Source organism: Pleurodeles waltl, chromosome 8, assembly GCF_031143425.1.
Source record: "Pleurodeles waltl isolate 20211129_DDA chromosome 8, aPleWal1.hap1.20221129, whole genome shotgun sequence".
In the NCBI taxonomy this organism is placed as follows: Eukaryota; Metazoa; Chordata; class Amphibia; order Caudata; family Salamandridae; genus Pleurodeles; species Pleurodeles waltl.
Window position 1 is genome coordinate 352,813,839 of NC_090447.1, and position 12,117 is coordinate 352,825,955.

Genomic DNA, 12,117 nt, shown 5'->3' on the forward strand with positions numbered 1-12,117 from the left:
TCTTCAGTCCAAGTTTGGTGGAGGTAAGTCCTTGCCTCCCCACGCCAGACTGCATTGTTGGAAACCGCGACTTTTGCAGCTACTCTGGCCTCCGTGCACTTCCGGCAAAAATCCTTTGTGCACAGTCCAGCCTGAGTCCACGGCACTCTAACCTGCATTGCACGACCTCCTAAGTTGTTCTCCGGCGACGTGGGACTCCTTTGTGCGACTTCGGGTGAGCACCGTTTCACGCATCCTCGTAGTGCCTGTTTCTGGCACTTCTCCGGGAGCTGCCTGCTGCTGAGAGGGCTCCTTGTCTTGCTCGACGTCCCCTCTGTCCCCTGACGCAATTTGCGACATCCTGGTCCCTCCTGGGACACAGCAGCATCCAAAAACCCTTACCGCACGATTTGCAGCTAGCAAGGCTTGTTGGCAGTCTTTCGGCGGGAAAACACTTCTGCACGACTCTCCATGGCGTGTAGAATCCGTCCTCCAAAGGGAAAGTCTCTAGCCCTTGTCGTTCTTGCAGAAACCTACGCTTACTATTTTCTAATAGTCCCAGCGACCCTCTACAAGGTCACATAGGTTTGGGGTCCATTCGTGGTTCGCATTCCACTTTTGGAGTATATGGTTTGTGTTGCCCCTATCCCTATGTGTCTCCATTGCATCCTATTGTAACTATACATTGTTTGCACTGTTTTCTAATACTATTACTGCATATTTTGGTATTGTGTACATATATCTTGTGTATATTTGCTATCCTCACACTGAGGGTACTCACTGAGATACTTTTGGCATATTGTCATAAAAATAAAGTACCTTTATTTTTAGTATATCTGTGTATTGTGTTTTCTTATGATATTGTGCATATGACACTAAGTGGTACTGTAGGAGCTTCACTCGTCTCCTAGTTCAGCCTAAGCTGCTGTGCTAAGCTACCATTATCTATCAGCCTATGCTGCTAGACACCCTATACACTAATAAGGGATAACTGGGCCTGGTGCAAGGTGCCAGTACCCCTAGGTACTCACTACAAGCCAGTCCAGCCTCCTACATTGGTTGTGCAGCGGTGGGATAAGTGCTTTGAGACTACTTACCACTCTTGTCATTGTACTTTCCATAAAAGAAAAATATACAAAACAAGTTCAGTGTGTGTACACATAACTAAAAAGTTTTGCATTTCCTCTTTTTCCTCTTTTCTAAAGTGCTGAAAAGTACTTCTAAACTTTCAAAAAGTTCTTAAAAAGTTTTAAAAGTTTTTTTCTGTCTTTCTAAAAGCTCTAAAAACTTTTTCTCACTTGTTCTGTCACTTAAACTCTTTCTAAAAATGTCTGGCACAGGCCAAAATGTTGATCTGTCCAAACTTGCGTATGACCACCTTAGCTGGAAAGGAGCAAGGAGTCTCTGTGTAGAAAGAGGTTTGAGTGTAGGGAAGAATCCTTCTTTGGAATTATTGCTTAACATGCTTAGAGAACAAGATAAGGCCATAGGGGCCACATCTGTTGAAAAAGTAGCAAATGGTTCCCAATCTGATCCAGGGACTCCCCCAGGAAAAGATTCAGGAAAGAAACTTCCTAGCCTGCCCATTACTAGACAGTCTAGCATAGTTGGTACAGATGCTGGGTCACATCATACAGAAGGTGTGCTCTCACATTACACTGTTAGCCAAGCTGTTAGGGTGCCTTCTGTAAGGGACAGGTCTCCTTCTGTCCATTCTCACCATACTTCTGTGTCTAGGAATGTCCCTCCCACCCACCCTGATGACAGATTGTTAGAAAGGGAGCTCAATAGATTGAGAGTGGAACAAACCAGACTGAAGCTCAAGAAGCAACAGCTGGATTTGGATAGACAGTCCTTAGAAGTAGAGAAGGAGAAACAGAAACTGGGTTTAGAAACCCATGGTGGCAGCAGCAGTATTCCCAATAGGCATCCTGCAAAAGAGCATGATTCTAGGAATCTGCACAAGATAGTTCCCCCTTATAAGGAGGGGGATGACATTAATAAGTGGTTTGCTGCACTTGAGAGGGCCTGTGTTGTACAGGATGTCCCTCAAAGGCAGTGGGCTGCTATCCTATGGCTATCATTTAGTGGAAAGGGTAGGGATAGGCTCCTTACTGTGAAAGAAAGTGATGCCAATAATTTTACAGTTCTTAAGAATGCACTCCTGGATGGTTATGGCTTAACCACTGAACAATACAGGATAAAGTTCAGAGAGACCAAAAAGGAGTCTTCACAAGACTGGGTTGATTTCATTGACCATTCAGTGAAGGCCTTGGAGTGGTGGTTACATGGCAGTAAAGTTACTGATTATGACAGCCTGTATAACTTGATCCTGAGAGAGCATATTCTTAATAATTATGTGTCTGATTTGTTGCACCAGTACTTGGTGGACTCTGATCTGACCTCTCCCCAAGAATTGGGAAAGAAGGCAGACAAATGGGTCAGAACAAGGGTGAACAGAAAAGTTCATACAGGGGGTGACAAAAATGGCAACAAGAAGAAGGATGGTAAGTCTTCTGACAAGGGTGGGGACAAATCTAAAAATGAGTCTTCATCAGGCCCACAAAAACACTCTGGTGGGGGTGGTAGGCCCAAATCCTCTTCTAATCAAAACAAAGAAAAGAAACCATGGTGCTATTTATTTAAAATAAAAGGCCATTGGACAACAGATCCCAGTTGTCCAAAGAAAAGCACCAAGCCTCCTGCCACTACAACCCCTACTGCTACACCTAGAGTCCCTACTAATAGCAGTGGTGGTGGGAGCAAACCTACTAATAGCCAATCAAAGGGAGTAGCTGGGCTCACTTTTGGTAACTTAGTTGGGGTTGGTCTGATTAGGGAGACCACAGAGGCTGTGTTAGTCTCTGAGGGGGCTATTGATTTAGCCACCTTGGTTGCTTGTCCCCTTAACATGGATAAGTACAAGCAACTACCCCTAATAAATGGTGTTGAGGTTCAGGCCTACAGGGACACTGGAGCCAGTGTGACTATGGTCATAGAGAAACTGGTCCACCCTGAACAACACCTACTTGGTCACCAGTACCAAGTAACCGATGCTCACAACAACACACTTAGCCACCCCATGGCTGTTGTAAATCTCAACTGGGGGGTAGGGGGGGTTACTGGTCCAAAGAAAGTTGTGGTAGCTTCAGATTTACCTGTAGACTGTCTATTAGGGAATGATTTGGAGACATCAGCTTGGTCAGATGTGGAGTTGGAGGCCCATGCAGCAATGCTGGGCATCCCAGGGCATATTTTTGCTTTAACAAGGGCTCAGGCTAAAAAGCAAAAAGGACAGGGTGACTTGGATCCTGGAACAATGGACCAAGTGCTCCCTAAAGCTAGGGCTAGGAGAAGTAAAGCACTTCCTACTATCCCTCCCTCTACAGTGGATTCTACTTCTGAGGAAGAAGAATTTCCACCCTGTGCAGAACCTACACCAGAGGAGCTGGAAGCAGACACTGCTGAGCTTTTGGGTGAAGGGGGGCCTGCCAGGGAGGAGCTGAGTGTGGCACAGCATACCTGTCCCACACTAGAGGGTCTAAGACAGCAAGCTGTCAAACAGGCTAATGGGGATGTCAGTGACTCTCACAGAGTTTACTGGGAGGACAACCTCTTGTACACTGAAGCAAGGGATCCTAAACCTGGAACTGCCAGGAGGTTAGTGATTCCTCAGGAGTACAGAAAGTTCCTCCTAACTCTAGCCCACGACATTCCCCTAGCTGGGCATCTGGGACAAATGAAAACTTGGGACAAGCTTGTTCCCTTGTTTCATTGGCCTAGAATGTCTGAGGACACAAAAGAATTTTGTAAGTCCTGTGAAACCTGTCAAGCCAGTGGCAAGACAGGTGGCACCCCAAAGGCACACCTTATTCCACTGCCTGTGGTTGGGGTTCCCTTTGAAAGGGTAGGGGTTGACATAGTTGGCCCCCTTGACCCTCCTACTGCTTCAGGCAATAGGTTTATCTTGGTGGTAGTGGACCATGCCACAAGATATCCTGAAGCAATTCCTTTAAGGACCACTACAGCACCTGCAGTGGCAAAGGCCCTCCTGGGAATATTTTCCAGGGTGGGCTTTCCAAAGGAAGTAGTATCAGACAGAGGAAGCAATTTCATGTCTGCTTACTTAAAGGCCATGTGGAAGGAGTGTGGTGTGACTTACAAGTTCACTACACCCTATCATCCACAAACAAATGGACTGGAGGAGAGATTTAACAAAACTCTCAAAGGCATGATTATGGGACTCCCTGAAAAACTCCGCAGGAGATGGGATATCCTCTTACCATGCCTCCTTTTTGCCTACAGGGAGGTACCCCAGAAAGGAGTGGGCTTCAGCCCCTTTGAACTCCTCTTTGGACACCCTGTTAGGGGTCCACTAACACTTGTCAAGGAGGGTTGGGAACAACCTTTAAAAGCTCCAAAACAAGATATTGTGGATTATGTACTTGGCCTCAGATCAAGGATGGCTGAGTATATGAAAAAGGCCAGTAAAAACCTTCAGGCCAGCCAAGAGCTCCAGAAGCAATGGCATGATCAGAAGGCTGTTTTGGTTCAGTACCAACCAGGGCAGAAAGTGTGGGTCTTGGAGCCTGTGGCCCCAAGAGCACTCCAAGACAAATGGAGTGGACCCCACATAATTGTTGAAAAAAAGGGTGAAGTCACCTACTTAGTTGACTTAGGCACTGCCAGGAGTCCCCTTAGGGTGCTCCATGTCAATCGCCTGAAACCCTACTATGACAGGGCTGATCTCACCCTGCTCATGGCAACTGATGAGGGACAGGAAGAAGACAGTGATCCTCTACCTGATCTCTTCTCTTCCACAGAACAAGATGCTCTAGTGGAAGGTGTAGTTTTGGCTGATTGTCTTACTGCTGAGCAGAAAGACCATTGCATAAATCTCCTGGGTCAGTTTTCTGAACTCTTCTCTACTGTGCCAGGCACCACTTCTTGGTGTGAGCACACTATAGATACTGGAGACAGCTTGCCTGTCAAAAGTAAGATCTATAGGCAGCCTGACCATGTCAGAGACTGCATAAAGCAAGAGGTGCAGAAAATGTTAGAACTGGGAGTGGTTGAGCACTTTGAAAGTCCATGGGCTTCTCCTGTGGTACTTGTACCAAAACCTCATTCCAAGGATGGAAAGAAGGAAATGCGGTTTTGTGTAGATTATAGAGGTCTCAACCAGGTAACCAAAACTGATGCTCACCCTATACCCAGGGAAGATGAGCTCATAGATACACTGGCATCTGCCAAGTATCTAAGCACTTTTGATTTGACTGCAGGGTATTGGCAGATCAAATTATCAGAAGATGCTAAACCTAAAACTGCATTTTCAACCATTGGAGGACATTACCAATTCACAGTAATGCCTTTTGGATTGAAAAATGCACCTGCCACTTTTCAGAGGTTGGTGAACACAGTCCTGCAAGGGCTGGAAGCTTTTAGTGCAGCATATTTGGACGATATAGCTGTCTTTAGCTCCAGTTGGGATGATCACCTGGTCCACCTATGGAAAGTTTTAGAGGACCTGCAAAAGGCAGGCCTCACTATCAAGGCTTCAAAGTGCCAGATAGGGCAGGGGAAGGTGGTTTATCTGGGACACCTTGTTGGTGGGGAACAGATTGCACCACTTCAGGGGAAAATCCAAACTATTGTAGATTGGGTTCCCCCTACTACTCAGACTCAGGTGAGAGCCTTCCTAGGCCTCACTGGGTATTACAGGAGGTTCATTAAGAACTATGGCTCCATTGCAGCCCCTCTTAATGACCTCACATCCAAAAAGATGCCTAAAAAGGTATTGTGGACAGCTAGCTGTCAGAAAGCTTTTGAGGAGCTGAAGCAGGCCATGTGCTCTGCACCTGTCCTGAAAAGCCCTTGTTACTCTAAAAAATTCTATGTCCAGACTGATGCATCTGAATTAGGAGTAGGGGCAGTCCTATCACAACTTAATTCTGAGGGCCAGGATCAACCTGTTGCTTTTATTAGTAGGAGGTTGACCCCTAGAGAAAAGCGTTGGTCTGCCATTGAGAGGGAGGCCTTTGCTGTGGTCTGGGCACTGAAGAAGTTGAGGCCATACCTGTTTGGCACTCACTTCATTGTTCAGACAGACCACAAACCTCTACTTTGGCTAAAACAAATGAAAGGTGAAAATCCTAAATTGTTGAGGGGGTCCATATCCCTACAGGGAATGGACTATACAGTGGAACATAGACCTGGGAGTAGCCACTCCAATGCAGATGGACTCTCCAGATATTTCCACTTAGACAATGAAGACTCATCAGGTCATGGCTAGTCTTATTGTCCTTCGTTGGGGGGGGGGTTGTGTAGGAAAGTACCATCTTGCCTGGCATGTTACCCCCATTTTTCACTGTATATATGTTGTTTTAGTTGTATGTGTCACTGGGACCCTGTCACCCAGGGCCCCAGTGCTCATAAGTGTGCCTGAATGTGTTACCTGTGTAGTGACTAACTGTCTCACTGGGGCTCTGCTAATCAGAACCTCAGTGGTTATGCTCTCTCATTTCTTTCAAATTGTCACTAACAGGCTAGTCACCAATTTTACCAATTTACATTGGCTTACTGGAACACCCTTATAATTCCCTAGTATATGGTACTGAGGTACCCAGGGTATTGGGGTTCCAGGAGATCCCTATGGGCTGCAGCATTTCTTTTGCCACCCATAGGGAGCCCTGACAATTCTTACACAGGCCTGCCACTGCAGCCTGAGTGAAATAACGTTCACGTTATTTCACAGCCATTTTACACTGCACTTAAGTAACTTATAAGTCACCTATATGTCTAACCTTTACCTGGTAAAGGTTGGGTGCTAAGTTACTTAGTGTGAGGGCACCCTGGCACTAGCCAAGGTGCCCCCACATTGTTCAGGGCCAATTCCCCAGACTTTGTGAGTGCGGGGACACCATTACACGCGTGCACTACATATAGGTCACTACCTAGATGTAACTTCACAATGGTAACTCCGAATATGGCCATGTAATATGTCTATGATCATGGAATTGCCCCCTCTATACCATCCTGGCATAGTTGGCACAATCCCATGATCCCAGTGGTCTGTAGCACAGACCCTGGTACTGCCAAACTGCCTTTCCCGGGGTTTCACTGCAGCTGCTGCTGCTGCCAACCCCTCAGACAGGCATCTGCCCTCCTGGGGTCCAGCCAGGCCTGGCCCAGGATGGCAGAACAAAGGACTTCCTCTGAGAGAGGGTGTTACACCCTCTCCCTTTGGAAAATGGTGTGAAGGCAGGGGAGGAGTAGCCTCCCCCAGCCTCTGGAAATGCTTTCATGGGCACATTTGGTGCCCATTTCTGCATAAGCCAGTCTACACCGGTTCAGGGACCCCTTAGCCCTGCTCTGGCGCGAAACTGGACAAAGGAAAGGGGAGTGACCACTCCCCTGACCTGTACCTCCCCTGGGAGGTGCCCAGAGCTCCTCCAGTGTGCTCCAGACCTCTGCCATCTTGGAAACAGAGGTGCTGCTGGCACACTGGACTGCTCTGAGTGGCCAGTGCCATCAGGTGACTTCAGAGACTCCTCCTGATAGGCTCCTTCAGGTGTTGCTAGCCTATCCTCTCTCCTAGGTAGCCAAACCCTCTTTTCTGGCTATTTAGGGTCTCTGTCTCTTGGGACTCCTTAGATAACGAATGCAAGAGCTCATCCGAGTTCCTCTGCATCTCTCTCTTCACCTTCTGCCAAGGAATCGACTGCTGACCGCGCTGGAAGCCTGCAAAACTGCAACATAGTAGCAAAGACGACTACTGCAACTCTGTAACGCTGATCCTGCCGCCTTCTCGACAGTTTTCCTGGTGGTGCATGCTGTGGGGGTAGTCTGCCTCCTCTCTGCACTAGAAGCTCCGAAGAAATCTCCTGTGGGTCGACGGAATCGTCCCCCTGCAACCGCAGGCACCAAAGAACTGCATCACCGGTACCTTGGGTCTCCTCTCAGCACGACGAGCGAGGTCCCTTGAATCCAGCAACTCTGTCCAAGTGACTCCCACAGTCCAGTGACTCTTCAGTCCAAGTTTGGTGGAGGTAAGTCCTTGCCTCCCCACGCCAGACTGCATTGTTGGAAACCATGACTTTTGCAGCTACTCCGGGCTCCGTGCACTTCCGGCGGAAATCCTTTGTGCACAGTCCAGCCTGGGTCCACAGCACTCTAACCTGCATTGCACGATCTCCTAAGTTGTTCTCCGGCGACGTGGGACTCCTTTGTGCGACTTCGGGTGAGCACCGTTTCATGCATCCTCGTAGTGCCTGTTTCTGGCACTTCTCCAGGTGCTGCCTGCTGCTGAGAGGGCTCCTTGTCTTGCTCGATGTCCCCTCTGTTTCCTGACGCAATTTGCGACATCCTGGTCCCTCCTGGGCCACAGCAGCATCCAAAAACCCTTACCGCACGATTTGCAGCTAGCAAGGCTTGTTGGCAGTCTTTCGGCGGGAAAACACTTCTGCACGACTCTCCATGGCGTGTAGAATCCGTCCTCCAAAGGGAAAGTCTCTAGCCCTTGTCGTTCTTGCAGAAACCTACGCTTACTATTTTCTAATAGTCCCAGCGACCCTCTACAAGGTCACATAGGTTTGGGGTCCATTCGTGGTTCGCATTCCACTTTTGGAGTATATGGTTTGTGTTGCCCCTATCCCTATGTGTCTCCATTGCATCCTATTGTAACTATACATTGTTTGCACTGTTTTCTAATACTATTACTGCATATTTTGGTATTGTGTACATATATCTTGTGTATATTTGCTATCCTCACACTGAGGGTACTCACTGAGATACTTTTGGCATATTGTCATAAAAATAAAGTACCTTTATTTTTAGTATATCTGTGTATTGTGTTTTCTTATGATATTGTGCATATGACACTAAGTGGTACTGTAGGAGCTTCACTCGTCTCCTAGTTCAGCCTAAGCTGCTCTGCTAAGCTACCATTATCTATCAGCCTATGCTGCTAGACACCCTATACACTAATAAGGGATAACTGGGCCTGGTGCAAGGTGCCAGTACCCCTAGGTACTCACTACAAGCCAGTCCAGCCTCCTACATTGGTTGTGCAGCGGTGGGATAAGTGCTTTGAGACTACTTACCACTCTTGTCATTGTACTTTCCATAAAAGAAAAATATACAAAACAAGTTCAGTGTGTGTACACATAACTAAAAAGTTTTGCATTTCCTCTTTTTCCTCTTTTCTAAAGTGCTGAAAAGTACTTCTAAACTTTCAAAAAGTTCTTAAAAAGTTGTAAAAGTTTTTTTCTGTCTTTCTAAAAGCTCTAAAAACTTTTTCTCACTTGTTCTGTCACTTAAACTCTTTCTAAAAATGTCTGGCACAGGCCAAAATGTTGATCTGTCCAAACTTGCGTATGACCACCTTAGCTGGAAAGGAGCAAGGAGTCTCTGTGTAGAAAGAGGTTTGAGTGTAGGGAAGAATCCTTCTTTGGAATTATTGCTTAACATGCTTAGAGAACAAGATAAGGCCATAGGGGCCACATCTGTTGAAAAAGTAGCAAATGGTTCCCAATCTGATCCAGGGACTCCCCCAGGAAAAGATTCAGGAAAGAAACTTCCTAGCCTGCCCATTACTAGACAGTCTAGCATAGTTGGTACAGATGCTGGGTCACATCATACAGAAGGTGTGCTCTCACATTACACTGTTAGCCAAGCTGTTAGGGTGCCTTCTGTAAGGGACAGGTCTCCTTCTGTCCATTCTCACCATACTTCTGTGTCTAGGAATGTCCCTCCCACCCACCCTGATGACAGATTGTTAGAAAGGGAGCTCAATAGATTGAGAGTGGAACAAACCAGACTGAAGCTCAAGAAGCAACAGCTGGATTTGGATAGACAGTCCTTAGAAGTAGAGAAGGAGAAACAGAAACTGGGTTTAGAAACCCATGGTGGCAGCAGCAGTATTCCCAATAGGCATCCTGCAAAAGAGCATGATTCTAGGAATCTGCACAAGATAGTTCCCCCTTATAAGGAGGGGGATGACATTAATAAGTGGTTTGCTGCACTTGAGAGGGCCTGTGTTGTACAGGATGTCCCTCAAAGGCAGTGGGCTGCTATCCTATGGCTATCATTTAGTGGAAAGGGTAGGGATAGGCTCCTTACTGTGAAAGAAAGTGATGCCAATAATTTTACAGTTCTTAAGAATGCACTCCTGGATGGTTATGGCTTAACCACTGAACAATACAGGATAAAGTTCAGAGAGACCAAAAAGGAGTCTTCACAAGACTGGGTTGATTTCATTGACCATTCAGTGAAGGCCTTGGAGTGGTGGTTACATGGCAGTAAAGTTACTGATTATGACAGCCTGTATAACTTGATCCTGAGAGAGCATATTCTTAATAATTATGTGCCTGATTTGTTGCACCAGTACTTGGTGGACTCTGATCTGACCTCTCCCCAAGAATTGGGAAAGAAGGCAGACAAATGGGTCAGAACAAGGGTGAACAGAAAAGTTCATACAGGGGGTGACAAAAATGGCAACAAGAAGAAGGATGGTAAGTCTTCTGACAAGGGTGGGGACAAATCTAAAAATGAGTCTTCATCAGGCCCACAAAAACACTCTGGTGGGGGTGGTAGGCCCAAATCCTCTTCTAATCAAAACAAAGAAAAGAAACCATGGTGCTATTTATTTAAAATAAAAGGCCATTGGACAACAGATCCCAGTTGTCCAAAGAAAAGCACCAAGCCTCCTGCCACTACAACCCCTACTGCTACACCTAGAGTCCCTACTAATAGCAGTGGTGGTGGGAGCAAACCTACTAATAGCCAATCAAAGGGAGTAGCTGGGCTCACTTTTGGTAACTTAGTTGGGGTTGGTCTGATTAGGGAGACCACAGAGGCTGTGTTAGTCTCTGAGGGGGCTATTGATTTAGCCACCTTGGTTGCTTGTCCCCTTAACATGGATAAGTACAAGCAACTACCCCTAATAAATGGTGTTGAGGTTCAGGCCTACAGGGACACTGGAGCCAGTGTGACTATGGTCATAGAGAAACTGGTCCACCCTGAACAACACCTACTTGGTCACCAGTAGCAAGTAACCGATGCTCACAACAACACACTTAGCCACCCCATGGCTGTTGTAAATCTCAACTGGGGGGTGGGGGGGGTTACTGGTCCAAAGAAAGTTGTGGTAGCTTCAGATTTACCTGTAGACTGTCTATTAGGGAATGATTTGGAGACATCAGCTTGGTCAGATGTGGAGTTGGAGGCCCATGCAGCAATGCTGGGCATCCCAGGGCATATTTTTGCTTTAACAAGGGCTCAGGCTAAAAAGCAAAAAGGACAGGGTGACTTGGATCCTGGAACAATGGACCAAGTGCTCCCTAAAGCTAGGGCTAGGAGAAGTAAAGCACTTCCTACTATCCCTCCCTCTACAGTGGATTCTACTTCTGAGGAAGAAGAATTTCCACCCTGTGCAGAACCTACACCAGAGGAGCTGGAAGCAGACACTGCTGAGCTTTTGGGTGAAGGGGGGCCTGCCAGGGAGGAGCTGAGTGTGGCACAGCATACCTGTCCCACACTAGAGGGTCTAAGACAGCAAGCTGTCAAACAGGCTAATGGGGATGTCAGTGACTCTCACAGAGTTTACTGGGAGGACAACCTCTTGTACACTGAAGCAAGGGATCCTAAACCTGGAACTGCCAGGAGGTTAGTGATTCCTCAGGAGTACAGAAAGTTCCTCCTAACTCTAGCCCACGACATTCCCCTAGCTGGGCATCTGGGACAAATGAAAACTTGGGACAAGCTTGTTCCCTTGTTTCATTGGCCTAGAATGTCTGAGGACACATAAGAATTTTGTAAGTCCTGTGAAACCTGTCAAGCCAGTGGCAAGACAGGTGGCACCCCAAAGGCACACCTTATTCCACTGCCTGTGGTTGGGGTTCCCTTTGAAAGGGTAGGGGTTGACATAGTTGGCCCCCTTGACCCTCCTACTGCTTCAGGCAATAGGTTTATCTTGGTGGTAGTGGACCATGCCACAAGATATCCTGAAGCAATTCCTTTAAGGACCACTACAGCACCTGCAGTGGCAAAGGCCCTCCTGGGAATATTTTCCAGGGTGGGCTTCCCAAAGGAAGTAGTATCAGACAGAGGAAGCAATTTCATGTCTGCTTACTTAAAGGC